This window comes from Patella vulgata, chromosome 7 (assembly GCF_932274485.2).
Source record: "Patella vulgata chromosome 7, xgPatVulg1.2, whole genome shotgun sequence".
Taxonomy (NCBI): Eukaryota; Metazoa; Mollusca; class Gastropoda; family Patellidae; genus Patella; species Patella vulgata.
The window spans coordinates 8,527,215-8,548,726 of record NC_065885.2 but is presented as its reverse complement, the minus strand read 5'-3'; the positions used below and the strand labels follow the sequence as shown (position 1 = coordinate 8,548,726).

Sequence of the window (21,512 nt, the reverse complement as noted above, 5' to 3'; positions counted from 1 at the left end):
TATCAACAATATCTCCAAACAACATATAAAAATGAATTGGATGTTAGATTTATATTTTTATTAATCTCTGAATAACATTGAATAATATCGTACCCGGTTTGACTATCCTCGTCATAGCATTTACAGACATGAAACCTTCACCGAATTCCCCCCCCCCCCGGCACATACGCGGCAATCGTAGGTATCTGAAATATAGTAAAATATATAAAACATTCACCGACCCCCCCCCCCCAGCACAAACTCAATAATAGTGTAGGTATCTGCCATTGTAAATATATCACGGCTAATTCTATATAACACAACCGCACGAATTATTACTGTGACCATCGTGTATCCTCGTTTCGGATCGTTGGCACACTTTCTGATTTTCATGGTGATGTTTATTTTGGGTGAGTAAGATGTTTGCTCTCTAACCTGACTGTCCCGTGGTTCCTGGATTTGACCGAGAGATCCTCGGGTTGTCCAGGTGGTGCAGGGTGGTAGGCTTTACTAGTCGTTCGGATGGGGCAAAAAGGGCCCCGTGTACTCATTTGACCGAGAGATCCTCGGGTTGTCCAGGTGGTGCAGGGTGGTAGGCTTTACTAGTCGTTCGGATGGGGCAAAAAGGGCCCCGTGTACTCATTGGCGTGAACCTAAACGACATATCGAGAGATGGAATGCGAAATAGGAATAGCATCGCTCATTGGGTAAAATTTCCTTCATAGCACACTGCATGGCATCTGTCCGTCTTCATTAGCCAAGCCGGTGCAGAACAGTAGGACGTTAAACCAAATTTCATATTACATATCTTGTTTTTGCATCTTGGTTTTGCTCTAACCTACAATCTCGCCAACTATCACGTGCCCTAACCTCATTTACATTTCAACGACCTTGACAGAAATTGAGCTGGCCTCAACAAATAGATTGCGCTGAGTTCAGTGATTAATGTATCATGTTGTATACGTCACAAAGTTTACATACGTCATAAACCTGTATTGCATTTCATACTAGAAATAATCACAATGAGATCCTGGACGGGCTTATAATGCTTCCTCTTCTCCCAACGTGCGTGTGTTTTTGTTGGTTTTCTTCGTAAGAAGGCCGTTGTGGCATCATCAGAGGGATCAATAAATGAATGGAGACGATTTGATACACCTCTTGTTATAGGTCCCTGTCTGTGCGTTCACATTTTGTTTGTGGACAATCTGCAGGCCACAATTTTTATCCGATTTTGACGAGACTTGAAATATAGGTCTATATCCCAAATATCTTGTTTATTGACATGCATTGGGCACATAACTTCATGGATTATGGCCCATGATTGTACGAAAAATCATGTTTTAGCTTGTGGATGTTTTACCCCCTTGTAGTCTTTTCCTGCACATTAAACGCATCAATTATTTTGCAAGAATATGGAGACAAGCTGCAAAACCAATGATTGAATAAGATTACCCTGCAATGCATAGCTGGAATGAAAATTTACAATGTGAATGGGTATCTGAAGCATATCCATAGGATATATGCGATCTGTTACGTTCACCCCAACACAATGGGAATCTTACACACGTTTTCTTGTGGAAAAAAACCTACCCTGGAAGAATAACCCGTTACAGGTTTAAAGAAAAACTTTCAGAAGAATAACCCCAAATTTCCCTGTATATATCCATAACCTCCCCCTACTTTCAGACCGCAAGTTATTCCGGGCATAGAATATACACCAAAGATCAAAGAGAATTATCCTTACAGGTTAATAAGTCCGGGTAAAATATCCCTCATAGCACACTGTGTGGCATGCACCTGTCTCCATTAGCCCAGTCGGAGCAGAAAAGTAGGACGTTAAACCCCATTTCATTAATTTGGGGTGGCCAAATGCTGTGCCTATCGCCCAAACGCATAATTGTCATTTTCAAACAGTTTAATCCAACCGCCCAAACTATCAAAGCCATGCACGTGAGTTGCAGGCTATAAATATGACGTTAGCTCTTCAGATGTAACATAGATGTTTCGTTTGCTGGTTGAGTAGTTGGTGGAGATCATTTACAAGGTAATAATTCATTTTGTAATTTTGTTTCATGTTACATAGTTTAAACATACACGTACATTATATAAGAGCTAAATCTGTCTATCGCAGGTCTTTCTTTAGACCTGAAATGTTCTATTAAAGATACATTATGTGAGTCTAGATAAAGAGCTGGTAGTTATTGCTATAAAAACTAGATAATAAATAGGGAATTTGCTGAAAATTTCAGTCAAATTGATCCACGCTGAACCGAGTATTTAGCGAATGAATTTTGGACCTAGCCTCGATCATCATTACTAAGTAGGTAGGATTAAAAAAAAGTAGTCTCGATTGTCCAGATTTTTATTTAATCAGAAGCAGCAGACCGGGTTCTAATCCAGTAAATATCGCAAGCTAGCGATGCCACCGAGTGTTGATATGGTCTGGATAAGTTAATGTCTAAGTGCCTAAGTCTAACTCGTTGAGACTCTGCCTTATTTCGATGGACATAACTGATTTGTAATCGGTCAAAACGAAACAAATGAATGTAAATCAGTTTATATATAATCGGATTGCATTATTATATACGTTGCGACCCATTTGGGTTTATTTCTAGGTCCCAAATATTAGATATAGCTCCTTAACATTTCAGGCCTAATGAAAGACCTGCAATTGGCAGATTTAGTTCTTGCATAATGTATTTTTAATATTAATTAGACATACTTTATAAACATGAAAAGACCTGGGGGGGGTATCGAATCGACTTTAGTAATCGAGACTAGGCCACAATTCAATCGCGGTTCAGAGTGGATCAATGTAACTGAAACTTTCAGCATATTCCCTTTACATTATCTAGCTTGTAACTATTATATCGATAACCGCCACCGCGTTATCTAATCTTCCTAATTCCCCTTTTAGTCAGTTTTGGTGGATTGATTTGTTGACATATCGACATATCTTCATAAATGTGGGGTCGGTGGTCAGTCTACAGAATATATCGACCACTGGAATACAATCGCGTTACCTCGGGTCGCCGCCATTTTTTTTTTTTTTTTTTTTTTTTATCGGATCAACATTAGAATAGTCTAAATCGGTCAGTGTCCCCTAGAACGAACGGTATGATTGTTATGTATAAGCTATACTGGGTCGGAGACGGGAACTTCGTAAGAATTTGTAATTGCATATCGGACAAAGCATAACCTGCAGTCGTGATGGTTCCCGTCGGCTGACGCGTGGCCTTCTAAAGCTATATATTATACATCTTTAAATAATGGCTATCCTTGCGTTACAACCCTATTCCAATTACGACTGGAGCAATATTGTACAGGCGAACGCACAGTTTCGAATTAAAAATAAAATGCAACATTTCATGCCCATCTGTTTTTAATTCAATTCATTGCTGTAAGTGGCTTCATCGAGATTTTACCACGTGGTTTCCCCTTGTCGGTGGTGCAGGACGGGGTGGGGGGGGGGCGTTGCGGGCGCCGGGGACTGACAAGAACCTATCTAGTTCGGATGGGACCCAAAACCGGTCCCGTGTAAACATTGGTGTTCACGTAAAAGATCCCTTGGCAGTTGGAATTCGATGTTAGAGTAGGCCATAGTGCCTCTGCCCGGGCAAACTTTTTCTCGTAGCCCACCGTGTGGCGTATGCCCGTCTTTATTAGCCCAGTCAAGCAGAACGGTAGGACGTTAAACTTGATTTGATCGTGCATAATATTTGCTCATTTTGTGTTTTTGTTTCAGACCGCCATGTTATCTTTACAACTATTCGTTATCTTACTACCAGCGTTGGTTCTGGCATCGGAGGCCAGTTGGATTGACAGTTTAATGTCCAATGATGCAGAGAACCACGCAGGCCTTCTACAGCAACTAAAACGACAACTATCGGATGGTACGGAGAACAACGCACATGTTTTACTGCAACGACAACTATCGGATGATACGGAGGACAACGCTGTTCTACAACAGCTACAGCGACATCTACCTGATTCTGATTCTGAAGAGGATATAGAAACGCGGAGGTTTAGAGGTATTGACATGTATCGACACTTTATTTTTTTTTACGTGGGTGTATGTCAACCCGGTCCCGTGACTCGAGCGGCGTTCGTTAATACGCCCATGTGCTATTTTTCAATTGTATCAAATCCCCCCCCCCCCCGGGAAAAGATGGCCTTCTGATATCCAATATTTAAGACAAAATAAACATTTTACAATTGGTACACGAATCGTGTACCATAATGCGTTTCAGCGCTATGTGTAATAAGGGACTCGAAAAACGAGGCTAGGCATATTCCAAAGTCTTGTCAAACGGTGACGCTATATTATCTGAAGAACATGCCCAATAAATACTATCGGCGTAGACTGGAATAACCAGAAGCTAGAGATTGAAATTCGATTGAGAATACTGGCGTATGTCCCGAACCTAACTGATTAGAAATTACAGTAAAAACAAATGATTGAATGTAAATCATTTATATACATTCATATTACATTATTGTATGCGGTGCGACCCATTTGTGTCAATTTCTAGGTCCCAAATATTAGCGACTTTTAAGTCACCGTGGCTCTCGAACCATGTCGAGTAATGGTAATTTTTTTTGCCCGACAACCGTGTTAGCAATGATCTGTGTTAAAAATTATATTTGAAACGTGTTTAACCAGTCTATCACATATGGGATAATGACTGGTACCATTATTGTCCTTTTTTAATACCTGTCAATATTGAGGTCTTCAGTATCTTATGGTTTTATTTAAGGTCAAAGGAAAAGACCCCGACCAGGACTTGTACTAAGTTTAAGATACGTTTGTCGAGCATTGAAAATACAGAAATTACAAAAAGCTGTCGCTGATAAAAAAGACGATACCAAAAAGGCAGACAATACCAAAAAAGCTTCTAAAAAGAAGGGCCGTGGTGCCAGAAAGCGGAATCGAGCTTTTAAGCGAGGTCCCAAAATAGATTTTGAAAAATATGGCGATTTACTGGATTCTCTTGAAGACACGTGTGAGGAATTTCAAGATTATTTAGGTATGTTTTTTATTTAACCGTTTCTAAATATTTAACCAGGGATTTGTGCGATTCTCTCTAGATACTGTATAAGCCATTACAATCAGTTTCTTGTCTAAATCAGTTTTAATGATTATGTAAGATTTAGATAAAGAACTAGCCAGTCTTGCTATGATAGTTCGAAAGTAGGTGATATAAAATGAATAATTTGAAAATTTCATTCAAATTACTTTATTGCAAGCGAAGATGTTAGCCTTTGAAGGTTTGACAGACATGTGCAATAATTTCAACCACCGTACTGGTTGATCGAAGCCAAGTCTCGGTCCTCCATATTTGATTAAATCAAAGTATCGCTGAACCATTCAAATCTATTTAATACGGAGAAATCTGATGCCATCAGAGTTGATTAAGGCCTGGATCAGTTAATTAATGTCTAATTAATACTTTAGAAAACATTTCAGACCTAAAGAAAAACCTGCAATAGGCAGATTTAGCTCTTGCATAATGCATGTTTAAGCAGGCTGTACAATAACTGAAGAGTATGACGTCACTGGGTTCCTGGACCCTGGGCATAGTACGCTTTACTCGTTCCCTCCCCTTTTCTGAATTTCAACACCCTAGTTTGTAGGGTTTTCTTGATGGAGGGGGTGTTTAGATTTGAGGGGGGAGGGGGGTCGCGGAGGGGTGGGGTTAGAGAAATGGGTAAAAAAAACTTTTCATACATTTCAATGTTTATCCCATTTCTAAAGGGGCGCCTGACAAAATGAATGTACATTGAAATTTTAAAATTAACCCTTATTAAATTTTAGATTTGTGTTGTGCTTTGTTACTCGTCGCATGTTGCCCCCCCCCCCCCCCCCACACACACACACACACACTTCCCCGCTGTGGAAAGACTTGAATATCCCAAATAATACTGTGTGCCATTATTGGGTGTATAGTAATTTAAAAATTCCTGTCGACTATTGAATTAGCTATCGGAATAGCTGAATCATTAAATGGTATATTTTTCAGAGGCAGAAAAGAAGTCACGACAATCCAAGTTTAAATCCAGAAAATCCACTACTACAGCGTCGCCAACCGTCACCAAACGTAGTTTCCTGGAATCTCTTGAAAAACGAGAATTGTTAAACCATATATTATCCTTGTTACGAGAGTCTATATAAAAATGTCATGCTATATTCTATTTTGTTTGCGGTTTCTTTTTACAATTTTTATGCACCCCACCCGCATTTTGATTTTGCAGTGTATTGGTCGATCTAGATTTCCTTCTTGTTATTGAAGATGGGCATATTATGCCATGTATCATGACGGGAAATCTTGCACGGACAGCGGCACTTCGGCCTACTACTCTTAATCGAATTCAAACTGTCGAGGGTTTTTATACGCCCACATTTTCATGTGGACGTATTATGCCGTGGCCCCTGTCCGTCCGGACGTCTGGACGTCCGCCCGCCCGTCCGTCCCTCCGTCCACAATTGTTTGAGGACACTCTACAGGTCACAATTCTTATCCGATTTTAACGAAACTTGAAATGTAGGTGTATCTCCAAAAGATCTCGGCTGCTTTCGATATTGGCATGTATCGGATCGAAACTTCATGGATTATGGCCCCTGTTTGCACGAAAAAATCACGTTTTTGGTTTGTGGACCCTATAGTGGCCACAATTTTAATTCTATTTTGATGAAACTTGAAATGTAGGTTTATAACCCAAAGATCTCGGTTCCTTTCCATATTCACGCATATCGGACCGTCACTTCCTGAATTATGGTCCCTGATTGTACGAAAAATCGAGTTTTTATCTTGTGGACCCTATAGAGGTCATAATATTTATCCGATTTAAAAAAAACGTATATCACGGTTACACCCTAAGGACGACTGAGTTCGAATTTCGTGAAAATCGGCCCAAAATTGACAGACAAAATGGCGCCCGTTCGTTCTCAAATAGCGTAAGAATATGGTATATCAAGGTTGTGGACCCTAAAGAGGTCACAATTTTTATCCGATTTTGTTGAAACTTGAAATGTAAGTTTATAAAAGTTTATAACCCAAAGATATTGGTTCCTTTCGATATTCGCACATATCGGACCGTAACTTCCTGAATTATGGCCCCTGATTGTACGAAAAATCGCGTTTTTAGCTTGTGGACCCTATGAGGTCATAATTTTTATCCGATTTAAAAAAAACGTATTATTATATCACCGTTACACCCTAAGGGAAACTGAGTTCGAATTTCGTAAAAATCGACAGACAAAATGGCCGCTGTTCGTTCTCAAATAGCGTAAGAATATGGCATATCAAGGTTGTGGACCCTATAGAGGTCACAAATTTTGTTGAAACTTGAAATGTAAGTTTATAACCCAAAGATCTCGGATCCTTTCGATATTCACGCGTATCGGACTGTAACTTCCTGAATTATGGCCCCTGATTGTACGAAAAATCGAGTTTTTAGCTTGTGGACCCTATAGAGGTCATAATTTTTATCCGATTTAATAAAACTTATTATATCACCGTTACACCCTAAGGACGACTGATTTCGAATTTTGTGAAAATCGGCCCATAACTGACAGACAAAATGGCCGCCGTTCGTTCTCAAATAGCTTAAAAATATGGTATATCAAGGTTGTGGACCCTATAGAGGCCACAATTTTAATCCTATTTTGATGAAACTTGAAATGTAAGTTTATAACCCAAAGATCTCGGTTCCTGTCTATATTCGCGCATATCGGAACGTAATTTCCTGAATTATGGCCCCTGATTGTACGAACAATCGCGTTTTTAGCTTGTGGACCATATAGAGGTCATAATTTTTATCCGATTTAAAAAAAAAAACGTATTATATCACCGTTACGCCCTAAGGACGGCTGAGTTTGTATTTCCTGAGAATCGGCCCAAAACTGACAGACAAAATGGCCGCCCTTCGTTCTCAAATAGCGTAAAAATATGGTATATCAAGGTTGTGGACCCTATAGAGGTCACAATTTTTATCGTATTTTGTTGAAACTTGAAATGTAAGTTTATAACCCAAAGATCTCGGTTCCTGTCGATATTCGCGCATATCGGACCGTAACTTCCTGAATTATGGCCCTTGATTGTAGGAAAAATCACTTTCGTTTTAGCCTTGTTTTCTATCCATCCATCTCTCGAAAATGTGGGCGTATCCTGCCTGGCAGCCGCTGGTTACGTGCACGCCAACGTGTGCATGTGACCTGTATTATCGTCCCATCCGAACGACTTTTATTAAATGACGGCGTTAAATGAGAATATTTAGTTCGACTAAATATCAGTGGATATAGAATATCACACTGATCCGCAGTGAATTTTTTGCTAGGTCGCGACAATCACTGATAAGGATGACATCGATGCGACTTAATGAGCCACAAATTAACTTTTTTCCTCCGACAAATTAAATTCTAAAACTTTTTTATTTTATTAGAAAAATAAAGACGTTTGACGTATTTGTAGGTAAAAATTATTTCCAATTTAGTGTTGGAATCTTTATTACAATCTACATACGTTTCCCAGCCTTTTACAACTCATCCCTTTTTGGCATCCCTTGGCAGTTGGAATTATATATATAAAAGTAGGCCGTAGTGCCGCTGTCCGGACAAAATTTCCCTCATAGCACACTGTATGGCGTATGCCCGTCTTCATTAGCCCGGTTCGGAGCAGAACCACCTTCTCGGCGTCACAACCACTCGCATGTTATGCGTCATCACACACCCCTTTTAGGCTTCGTTGTCACCCGCCGTGTTTGCATCGCCACCACAATCCGGCTGTCAAATACTGTTTATAGACAAATAAGGTTTGCATAAGTTTATATTTAGATGTTTTCAGTTTGGGCTCTGATTAAGTTAGTTCTGCATATGGTTTAAATTTATTTCTAAATTTTAATTTGATTGCCGAGATCATATTGTATTATTTTTAATAACCATCATCATTGTTGAAAGCAGCACACAGAAAACACCTTAAAGGCTCAATACCACTCTTGTTGTAACGAATATGTCCCAATCTTTATTCTGGTCAACAAATTGTACTATTTAACAGTATTCCAATTAATTGATGATACAAATTTCATCTTAACACACCTAATTTAAAAAATTGGAAAAATTCAACTAAATGATTTGAAAAGTCTAACGTAAACCTTTTCAAATGTGACCTGGATTTAAAAATATTTTCGAACCCTCTGGACAAGTAAAATAGGACATAGTGGATAATTTACACAACAGGTAGGACACTTAGAATGAGGTTAATATTTATTTACTGGCTGTCAAGCCAGCAAGAGTGTTATTGTCCCTTTAAAGGAGTATTATTCAAGAGCTAAATTTACCTTTTGCAGGACTTTCATTAGGCCTAATGTTATATAAATCATTAGACAGGGACAGCTGTCTAGTCGTTCGGATGGGACGAAAAACAGAGGACCTATGTATACATTGGCGTGCACGTAAAAGAACCCTTGGCAGTTGGAATTCGATATAAGAGTAGGCCATAGTGCTGCTGCTCGGGCTTGTACGTGACAAGGATTGGGTAGCCTGCTAAAGACTCCTGCGCCCAAGCGAATTATTGAAATAAAATTGAACCATGGGTTAGTACCGAAATGAACCCCCAATATTAACTTGTTTTCTTCTGCAAATTATATTCAGGAACATTCTATTTAGGTAGTAGAAAAATAAAGGCGTTTTAAGTATATGTAGGTAAACACGATTTCCTATTTAGTGTACCTGTCCTCCGGTTTCCTCCCACTGCTAAGACCCCTACGCGCAAGCGAATTATTGAAATAAAATTAAACCATATGTTAGTCCCGAAATGACCTAGTTTGTGTCGAGTGGACGTTAAACCTCTCTCTCTCTCTCTCTCTCTCTCTCTTTCTTTAGTGCAGGCTAATGGGTATTCTGTCCGGACTAGTAACGTAACTAACGTCTTATGTACACAATACGCGCCCAATTGATCCTATGATTGACGCCGTGTGATTTCACGTCATATGTTGAAAGCGGTTATACTTTACAGAGTTATTAAAAGACTTCGCAATACTCTGTGAAGAAGATTGACAGTTTTCATATTGTATTGCGTAACCTTTTTTTAGACGAGTCCATTTCATGGCCACAATAGACTCTTCTAATGGTGACACGATGCCAACTCTATAAGGCTCTAACAAGTTGTAATTGGTCTACGATATCACCCTAGGAGGAAGTGGACGTAAAAACTTTAAGAACGAACGAACAAGTACGTGGCTTATATTTCCCGAGAATCCATAGTGCAGCAGACAATATTTTCTAGCTAAAACACTGTAATATTTCGTGACTTACTATGTTGAACCACCAAACACTCAAGTAGACGAGCTGTAGTAGCGACGTGTTGATAGTTTGGTAGCTGTATAATAAGTGACTCATTTAACATAAGTTACGTCACACTAATCACGTGACCCCTATAAAAAAAACATTTACAACATTCTTCCCCGTTTTGTTACAACACGTCAGGGAACCTTATACAGGGACCAAACATCTTGTTAAAATCAGTATGTACAATAAAACTGAAAGCTATCTACACAGTAAAATCATTAACACTTCTGGCGAAGATTTCAGGTCAGAGTAAAAACATCCTGCAACGTCTTGCCCAAGGAATGAATCAATTCATCAACTGTAAGCCTGTTATCTTCCAGAACATCATTGATTCCAAGTGAATAGAATCCAGGCAGGGCGAAACAACACCGGTTTCTAGATCTGGAAATGAATGTCTGTGTCGCTCCAACCATAATGGAAAGTCGGTCACGCCTTGTTTGATCTGATCACGGTGGATAACTATTTGTTGTTTTCTGGCATCCAATCGATACAATTTGAGTTTTGCAGCAATCCCAAGAAAAGGATCCTTCCAAGGAGGTGGCAACTTCATACGCTGTTCAGTCTTGTAGGACGAATCAATGACATACCCAACATCACCAAGCACGAACCTGATAATGTTATGCCACAAAGACCTGCAACCAGCAACCAAAGGATCAGTACCCCAAGCTAACCAAGTGGCAGGGATCTCCTTTTTACATTGTTGGATGCTTATTTCTGCGCTGGTATAACGGGAGACCCACCTACGGTCACTCATCTCTGACACAACCAGCACCATAGGAAAGTTGGCACTCCTTCGAATCGTTCCCGCCTGCTTGTGTATCAAAACTGTTGTAGGGCTCCAGTCAGAATGAGATGGCATAACATTTTTAACACCAGCTTCAGCTCCTATGGTTGATTATTACAGGAATTGCAGTTTCTCTCAAAAATAGTGGAGTAGGTATAACTGGAGAAATGTAACAGGAGTAGGAGTAACTGGAGTGGGCAATGCCTGCAGTTGTGTAGATTCAGACAAGGAAAACTGTAAACCAACACGTTCCAATACAGAAGTCATCATTCCACAAAGCTTTTCTGTTGTTTCACGCTGTAAAGTAAATAGTGCATCATACTTCCCAGACAGTTGACCGTACAGCTTCGCTTGACTAGCCTCAAATTGGATTAGCCTCAATGCCTGCGGTGCTTCAGAAATCTCTGAAAGCTATGAACTATGACGTAGTTTTCAAGCGTGAAATTTACAACACACCTGAATGAAGGACTCGACCTACTTGAAATTGCTGAATCAGCACTTTCTTCAGTCGGTAAACCAACACTCAAGTAGACGAGCTGTAGACGTAGCGACGTGTTGATAGTTTGGTAGCTGTATAATAAGTGACTCATTCAACATCAGTTCCGCCACACTAATCACGTGACCTCTATAAAAACCCTCATTTACAACAACACATTACAGTTTCAGTTGGTCTGTCTAAAGATGGCGAACAAGTCGACAAGAGGCTTTGATCTTAAACAAGATTATGAAATCAGGAAGACCTTAAACAGAGACCAGATGATCGAGAAATTAGATGAATGGGCGAAAGGAAATTATGAAGCGGTAAGTAATCTCTGTCGCGCTATTTTCAACTTTTAGCACAATATTTTATTATTAGGACTTAGAGGTGTCTCGACGTGAGTTCTCTGTGAGCGCTAAGTTCTCTGTGATCCCCAAACTTGTTACGTCATGAGTTCTCTGTGATCCCCAAACTTGTTACGTCGTGAGTTCTCTGTGAACTCCAAACTTGTTACGTCGTGAGTTCTCTGTGAACTCCAAACTTGTTACGTCCTGAGTTCTCTGTGATCTCCAAACTTGTTACATGTTACGTTGTGAGTTCTCTGTGAACTCCAAACATGTTACGTCGTGAGTTCTCTGTGATCTCCAAACTTGTCATGAGTTCTCTGTGATCCCCAAAATTGTTACGTCGTGCCAAGAACTCCAAACATGTTACACCGTGAGCTCTCTGTGATCTCAAAGTTGGTTCATTGTGAGTTCTCTGAGATCTCCAAATCATACGAGCCGGGGAGGGGGGGGGAGGTCAGCTTCCTAGTAACTTTCGTAACTTTCGGGCAGATATCCTCTCACCGTCTCATATAATAGCTTTTTATCTTCAACTGAATTATTAGTGACATTAAATTCGATCGCGTGTCTGTTATCGCTCGTTGCTTCAATCAGTTATATAGTAGGATAACTCGTGTTTGTCATGTTTGTCGTCACTTCCCGTTTCTTCACCTGCTTATTACACATCTCCCGTAGCAATGATCTCTGTGTTAAAGTTATATTTGGGATGTATTTAACCAGTTCTATCACATATAATGATTGACACCAATATTGTCCTTTAAGCGACGTTTCGACGAGGGTTCTCTCCTCTTTATCAAGTTTGATGAGATTGACTGCCACATCTCCATGTTGATGAATAAATTGTTCAAGTAACTTGTATTCCATATAATTGTGTCACGTGTTATATACACCAAGTGCTCACTAACGCTGAGAGATCAGACTATCTTTGCGTGCAACCTTTGACGTCACTCGAGCAGAAATCAATAATCGTCGTTTCCCGGTTAGGGAAACCTTACATTTTTGTCTAGTATGCGCTTCATTAGTGTTTTTCAGGGAATCCAGTATTGGGTGTTTCTACTTTCCATATATACCAAAATTGCCATATTGGAAATAACCACCCGATAAATACTTTTGTGGGGAAAACTCTTTAAAAAAAAAAAAAAAAAAAGTCACGTCATGCTCCAAATGTATATATCTAGATTTATCTTGAAAGGTGAAACACCCTTCATAAAAGGCTTCTGATTATTACAGATTTTAAAAATGACGTCATGCTCTAAATCAGTGATGTCAACCAGTGTGCCGCGGCACGCAGGTGTCCGCGTGTCGCGAGATCTTCTTACGTGTGCCGCGGGATTTTGAAAGGCACACTAAGAAAATGCGAAAACCATAAGCTCCAAATTGAGTATTCGCTGATAAGTTCATAGATGTGTTTTTCTATATTTAGTTTAAAGGGACAATAACACTCTTGCTGGCTTGACAGCTCCAGTAAATAAATATTAGCCTTATTCTAAGTATTAGATGTTTATGTGTCCTACCTGTTGTGTAAATTATCTATTACATCCTATTTAACTTGTCCAGAGGGTTCGAAAATATTTTTAAATCCAAGTCACATTTGAAAAGGTTTACGTTAGGCTTTTCAAATCATTTAGTTGAATTTTTCCAATTTTTTAAATTAGGTGTGTTAAGATGAAATTTGAATATTGGAATATTGTAAAATAGTACAATTTTTTGGCTAGAATAAAGATTGGGACATATTACTCAGTTACAACAAGAGTGGTATTGAGCCTTTAAAACATTCTATAGATGTTTCTATGACTAGTCTATGTATACGATTGTATGCCGTCTGACTTGCCATGTTTTTATTTTGCAAATTCAAACAAATATTTTTCATATATATTTAGCCAGGCGTGCCGCTATTTTTTCATGTGTTTCAAATCATATATTTATTGTTGATGTTTATACATACGTAAAGAATTTCACACACCGTCTTCTTTATATTACTCATAGGCAGAACCAGAAGTGCCCGAAAAAAATCGGGTACAGACGGCGCCGCCGGTCTTCTGCGAGAGCGGAGGAGTGAAACTTACCTTGTAGATACCCCCCACCCCCGCCACCAAGAACATTTTGGAAAATGTAGAGGTAGAGTGGCCTTTGAAAAAATGTTTTAATCCATAGTCAATGCTGTACAAAAGCAGAAAAGGAAAATTGTTTTATTAGATTTCGGATACTTTATTTTGCCAACTCGAAAAAATAAAAATTTTCTTCCACTTTACCCGTCTTCTCGAAAAACTCAGACTGCCCGAAAGTTAGGGGGGCAGCTGCCCCCCCCCCCCCAGCCAACACTGGCCCGTACGCCAATAATATTACTGGACTTTACTCAAATACCTATTCTTATTTTACATATGTGGCGGCGTTAAGGAGCAATGGAGGGTAAAAAGTCTGACTATTCGTTTTATTCGTGCAAACCAGTGACCTGTTACGATACAAATAGATGTTTTAATGCTAGGTTCCCACTAGCTACGAGAACGTAGCCACAAGCGTTGAGATATGCCGATTTGCTTGTTTTTAGCTACGATTGGATGCCTTAAATTCCAAGTAGCAAACTCAATTTCTTTATTAATGCATGTAACATCTTAAAAATAACATATTATACTATTCTGACTAATTAAACTTACATAGGCCAATGTAGTGGCACAACTATTGCCTAACTCCAAATATTCGCGTTTAAATTAAAGAAGCGTTGTTTTTATCCGCCATACACCGCCATCGGAGTCCATTCATAATTACGGTGCTTTAGACATGCACCAATGCTACACGCCAGATCCTGTCGGTAATAAACCAAAAACATCCTTATTGCCATTTATTATCTGGTCCAATATAATTTCTTCAGCGTTAACGCCGTTATTTGATTTTATTTTCTGAAATGATTCGCGGATAGAACAGGCGGGTGTCATTTTGTTGATTTACATTTTCTCCTCTGACGATTGCCTTTTTGATTGGCTGTTATAAAAGCCTTATATTTAGCCCCGCCTTTATGATGACAGCGTGATCCGTCTCCCGTCTAAAAATCGGCTTAACACCTCGATTTTAAAGGCTATGATTTATACCTGTTTCAGGTAGGTTTATATGCTTGATTGTAGTTGGGTGTGGCAGAAATATTATAAATAACAATCAATCGCTGTTTTGATGAAAAATATTGTAAATTTGCTTACTGAGGCCCGATGCGATTTGCGTTCGGTTTTGCTACGCGGAACTATATAGGACCATCTCTTATCTCGGAGGGTTGAGAGATGAGGTTTGTTATCTAGGTTCCCACTATCAACTTTCCCACCCGGAAAACGCGTTTGCTACCGTCAAATTTTCCAAATTTTCTTGGGACGGGGGTAGGGGAAGGGTTGTCCTACACGGTAAGCTCCGCTTCTTCACGTCTCGCAGTTTGTAACCTGAAATTGTTTCGGGCATTTTAGGTCCCCCCCCCCCCCCCCAAAAAAAAAAAAAAAAATTCTTCGATGTCTTCCGTTTTGCTCCAGCCACAGTAGTGGACCGTCCTAAGGTCTTCCTTTGGGCAAGCTACTGGCCTATAACTCCCTTAATTTCCAATTACATTGACTCCAAACTGTACTGTACATAGTTTAGCACATAATTAACCAATTCTCATTGAAATAAATAAAGGTGAAACCTTACCGCATAATTATATGATTTGATTAAACCCAACTGCTATGCGAAATTTCTGTTCATTTGAAAATGGCCGCCGAAGCAGAATCACGTGATCGTGATTTCATGTCACGCGAAAATACAGAAAAACTGTTCGGTAAGATAAGATTAAGATTTCAGTATTCCACTCTTCACTGTATGTAACAAAATTACTTATTCCCAACAAACTGAAATTTTCAGCAAATTTCCTTTACATTATCTAGTTTTTAACTATTATAGTGAGAACTACCAGGGGCCGGTTGCTCAAAACTAAGTTATTTTAACGATCCGTTAAACTCTAACGGATCGTTATCTTTCTAACGCGCCGTTTGTTAACGGTCGGTTAAATTTCTGTTGCTGAAAAGTCAATTTCATTATCCGTTAGCTAACGGATTGATTAAAGGTAATTCAACAGAATACTGTATGTTCATTGGCTGGATTTTAAATTTTTAAATTCAATGTACATGTATAGCAACTTCATAGAAGTTAGCATTAAAAAGAGACTGAAGACAGTGGGACAACTGTGCAGTATGTTCATAAAACTTGGTTACAGACAAATAGATAACTTTAGAATTTACTACAGAAAACTCTATAGAATACTTTATTTTTTCCTTTAGAAATTTTAGCATAAATCTGTAGGAAAAATTATGGGATTTGCACTACAGAATATTTGGGGCCATTATTTCCTACGGGCCCCCAAAATTCTGTAGAATTCTATAGAATTTCATCCTATAGAAAATGGAATAGCTCCCCATCGCCCAACCCTCTAGGATGTTCTATAGAAAATTACACTGGTAATCTACATGTATGACTTTTAATGCCACCGTTAAACAGATAACGGAGCCAACATCTCCGTTAAATATAACGGCAAGTTAACGACACGTTAAATATAACGGGGCTTCCAGCAACAACCTTTCTCTTCGTTAAAATTAATGATCCGTTAACTCCATGTTAAGGGATCGTTAAAAGTTAACGGAGCTTTGAGCGACCGGCCCCAGCTCTTTATCTAATGTCCTTTCTATTTTAAAATTTTTTGTTTACCTCATTTAGTCGCTGATGCATAATTTTAAGAGGTCTCATCGTGATTTTTGTGTGATATCCAAAGATGTCACGTCGTGAGCCTGTGATCTCCCAAGATGTCTCATCGTGTTTTTTATGTGATCTCCCAAAGTGTCTCACAGTGAGTTCATTGTTATCTCAAAGATGCCACATCGTGAGTTCTCTGTTATCTCAAAGATGCCACATCGTGAGTTCTCTGTTATCTCAAAGGTGGCACATCGTGAATTCTCTGTTATCTTAAAGATGCCACATCGTGAGTTCTCTGTGATCTGCAAAGATGTTGCATCGTCAGTTCTTTGAGATCTGCCAATTTATTGCACCGTAAGTTGTCTGTGCTCTCCAAGATGTCACGTTGTGAGTTTTCTAAATCGTAAATTGTTTCAATGTCCTGTGAACTCCGAGATTTCCTCTTCTTGGTTTTCTGCAGGATCTCTCACGACAGGGGTATATGCTAATTGATCATTTTCAACATTCTATGTGTTTGTCGAATTTGTTGTTTTATGTGGTTGTAAAGGGTTTTAGCACTCACGTAACACGTTGGTTTGACTGTGCTTTTCTGTTTCAGCTCCATTGTCCAGATTAATAGAGAGAGAGATATGGGGTTTAACGTCCACTCGACACAAACTAGGTCATTTCGGGATTAACACATAGTTCAATTTAATTTCAATAATTCGCTTGCGCATAGGGATCTTTACCAGTGGAGGAAGCCGGAGGACCCGGAGAAAACCCACGAGGTTGGACAGGCGACCAGATTAATAGAACGTGTTAATTATGAGTGCAAGGTAGGAAGGTAGTTGGATATACAGCTGCCGGTGGACTGATACTGAGTAGTCTCATAGCTTATGTTTGTATTTTTCTGTAGAATAGAAAATGAAATGAAACAGGAATTAACATCCTACTGTTCTGCTCCGAACTGGACTAATGAAGACGGAATGCCATACAGTGTACTATGAGAAAAGGTTTTGCCCGGACAGCGGCGCTAAGGTCTACTCCTATCTCGAATTCCAACTACTAAGGGATCTTTTACGTGCATTAGACAGCTGTCCTTGTCAGGCCTCCGCCCTGCACCACTGAAAAGGGGAACAACACCGGAAAATCCCGATGAAATATCTGGGCCAACACCGGGAGCGAACCTGCGATCTCTAGGCTAGCGAGCCAGCGTCTTGCTCACTCGGCCACCGTCGTTCCTGTAGAACACAGAGCTGCTATTGGGCGTATATTTTGTTGTATGGCAACTTATGTTTGTTATATTCTTAAGGATATGAAGATGGTTGGGTATAAAGGTTTTGAGAGTGTCAGTAAAGCTGTCGGTGAATTTTACACAGAAAACAGAGAAAATGTAAAAATTCTTGATATTGGCGCTGGAACTGGTTGGGCTGGCATGGAGGTAAGACAACTTTATCCATGGACCAACACTGGTTCTTCTCCAATCAGATTAAAATACAGATCCATGTTTGGTTTTGTTTTTTATACTGTCGATGGCCTACACTACATGAAGATCTGACTAGTTGTAGTAAAGGTCGCTTCAGAGGTCAGGGGGGTTGGATGGCTGAATGGTTAGCGTGTGCGCGCTGTATCATAAAGTCTGTCATTGAGTCGACTGGCGTGGTTTCGAATCCCCGGTTGTACGTGACAAGGAGTAGGGTCGCCTGTCCAACCTCGTGGGTTTTCTCCGGGTCCTCCGGTTTCCTCCCACTGCTAAAGACCCCTACGCGCAAGCGAATTATTGAAATAAAATTAAACCATATGTTAGTCCCGAAATGACCTAGTTTGTGTTGAGTGGACGTTAAACCCCATTTCTCTCTCTCTCTCTCGCTTCAGAGGTCATACGAACGTCTTTTGACTCTGTTACGTCAGACATGGATTAATCAATCAGCGTTGACGTTTTTAGTGGATTACCCACAGTTCTGTGCATCGAACCGTCAAGGAGTCGCCGTAACAGATGTTTATATTGACTAATCCCTCACGCAATCCAGAACGCAGATCATATAACCCTTCCAGATCCTAGTGTAGTACAGACAAATTCTGTCGAAGCAGGACTGTAGGAAGTAAAACCCCATTTCATTTCATTTCATCATCATCAATTTGTGTTTTTATTTATATGAAGTTAAAACAACGATGTTTTTATTTCAGCTACAGAAACTTGGTTTTAAAACAATGGACGGAGTTGATCCCAGTAAAGAAATGATGAAAGTAGCAGAAAGCAGAAACATTTATGATAAATATTTCATCGAATACGTTGATGGTAACAGATTGCCTATAGATACAGGTTTGTTGTATTGTTAAGTATCTTAGAAGATTCAAGTGGGGTTGGATGGTCGAATGGTTAGTGTTTGCGCGCTGCATAATTGAGTCAACTGGCGTGGTTTCGATTCCACGGTTGTATGTGACAAGGAGTAGGGTCGCTTATCCAACCTCGTGGGTTTTCTCCGGGTCCCCCGGTTTCCTCCCACTGCTAAAGCCCCTACGCGCAAGCGAATTATTATTAAACGATATGTTAGTCCCGAAATGACCTAGTTTGTGTCGAGTGGTTAATATGCTGTAATAATAATAATAAATAATAATAAATTATAAGCTTTATTCGCACACTAAGTACAATAAGTCTGAAAAATAAATACAAATAGGTATATACATATTATTTCATTCAAGTTTATATATTCGGATGGTGAACAATCTCTTAAATCTATGATTTCTCGTATATGCTGTAATGGTTGATATGCTGTGTTTTTTTCTAGGTAGTTACGATTGTGCGATATGTGCCGGTGGATTTTCAGAAAATTTGATACCAACAAATGCTTTGTTTGAGATGACGAGGGTCGTGAAACGAGGTGAGACAAATGAAATGAAATGGGGTTTAACGTCCTACAGTTCTGCTCCGACTGGGCTAATACAGCGTGCTATGGGGGAAATTATCAAACAGCCCCCCCCCCCCGCACACACATACACACCTACCCTGTGAACCGTTTACAGGTTCCAAAAATTATTATCATACTTTCCATGGTGTCATTCGGAAATCCAAGTGAGGGGCAAATGTAGATCACAAGGCCCGTCATTGTTTTAAGTGTCGTGGGTTCAATCACACGCTTTTTAACAAAGACTAGTGCCAGTTTTCACCGGTGAAAAAGTCGGTCTAAAGCAAATAAAATGGAGCTGTTACCATCTAACCGGCGAAAACGCGCGCGGCAACGCATACATGGAAAACGAGCCCTAAATGTCAAGAGCCCAACTTTTTTCTCCGGATTTCTCCTACTGCTAACAAAAACTATATATATATATATACGAAATGGCCTAGTTTGTGGTCGAGTGGACGTTGAGCCCCATTCCGATGCTTTCATAAATCACAGTACGATTTACGTAGATAAGATACGGGGATCGTCCTAATTCTATTTTATATACCATTACTATGGTCCTCTAATTCTTTTTTGTTTAAATATTCCAGGAGGTATTGTAAGTTTTTGATTAGATATTCCAGGAGGTATTGTATGTTTTCTGTTTAAATATTCCAGGAGGTATTGTATGTTTTTGTATCCAGGATAGTAATTTGGTGAAAGTTGATGAATTGAAGGGACGTTTCATGCCGTTAATTGGACAGTTTTTATCTGAAGGAGTCTGGCAGGAAGTGAGAAGGGAAACCATAACAGATCTTATAACTGGTGGAGATGGCGTTGTCATGACATTTAGAGTTTTAATATCTGAACCATCTATACCTCAATTACCAGTTCTAAGAAAATAGACTTTTAATACATTGAAGTAATAAACCTCTACCCATAAACTGAGTGGCTTCGTCTCATGAACTTAAAACAATGTGCATACATTTTAAGTCACTCTCATGAACGTAAACACTGTCAATCAAGGGATAACTTGTAATACTTTGGTCCTTAAGACAATATTGGGTCTTTGAAAAATTGTTGCTTCATTCTGTCTATAGAGTCAAATCACACGTACTTAATGAACGTGAATGATATATTTATATATAAAAAACAATGATATTTTGGTAAAATCCTAACCATTGTCAAAATATCCATCAAATTCTGTCTGTGTATTGACCTATGGTTGGTAGATCGACCAAATAAAGTAATGTTCTCCCCCATGGTCTTGGGAAATGGGGAGGTTTATACCATATTTGGGATGGAAATTAACGTCAAGGTCAGTCTAAGACGTGCAGAAATTAGGGGGTTATAAAGGAGGGTGTTGAGCGACACTGGTCAGAGCTCATCCGGGTATTCCGAGCAGCTATTATTTATTGAGAACGAGGGACCTTCGAAGCCATTCCAACTTAACAATAAAGTTGTAGGAACCATTTAACCTGTAGTATTATATAGGGGATATTGAAATGCAAATACCTATGCAGGTTGTGGTATGATAAATAGTCAGGGACACTTGACATGCTTTGAAAGTATGTTCACAGATGAAGAACTTATCGCCCCAACAGAACCACTGAGCTGCACATGCGACACGCAATAGCGCCATACACGTGGGAGGGGTTCATTGTCAAATTTGACTCTTCCTATCGGTTCTTGCATAAGATTTATTGTTTAGTGTATCTTTGCTTTAGTGTGTTACGTTTAATTTGATCGGGAAACGTGTTCGTCGACGTCAACTTCAACCGACAACACTGCAAGAATTGGCAGTGATACTGCAAGAGGAGTCTGTCAGATTGCCCCAAATTATGATTGGACGGGAAACCCCGCCGGAAAAATCCGATGACATTTATCGACCAATGCAGGGATCGAACAGGCGAGTCAGCGTCATACCCACTTAACCACCGTGGCTCCCGCGAAAGTACTAACATGCTAAACAACAAGACAGCTCTCTGTGTTTCCATTATGTCAAGGGCAATTACTCTGCAAG

The 21,512-nt window shown here is 39.6% G+C and overlaps 2 long non-coding RNA genes across 2 annotated transcripts; both read left to right on the top strand.

Moving 5' to 3' along the window:
* The first annotated feature begins 1,884 nt into the window (after positions 1-1,884).
* Positions 1,885-6,166, top strand: LOC130013615 (uncharacterized). Its single transcript, XR_008788806.1, has 4 exons — positions 1,885-2,023; positions 3,725-4,010; positions 4,737-5,006; positions 6,000-6,166. It is a non-coding gene; the product is annotated as an uncharacterized LOC130013615 (long non-coding RNA).
* A 5,409-nt stretch (positions 6,167-11,575) lies between these two features.
* Positions 11,576-20,460, top strand: LOC126828903 (uncharacterized). Its single transcript, XR_007683285.2, has 5 exons — positions 11,576-11,909; positions 17,920-18,048; positions 18,795-18,930; positions 19,397-19,489; positions 20,168-20,460. It is a non-coding gene; the product is annotated as an uncharacterized LOC126828903 (long non-coding RNA).
* The last annotated feature ends 1,052 nt before the right edge of the window (positions 20,461-21,512 follow it).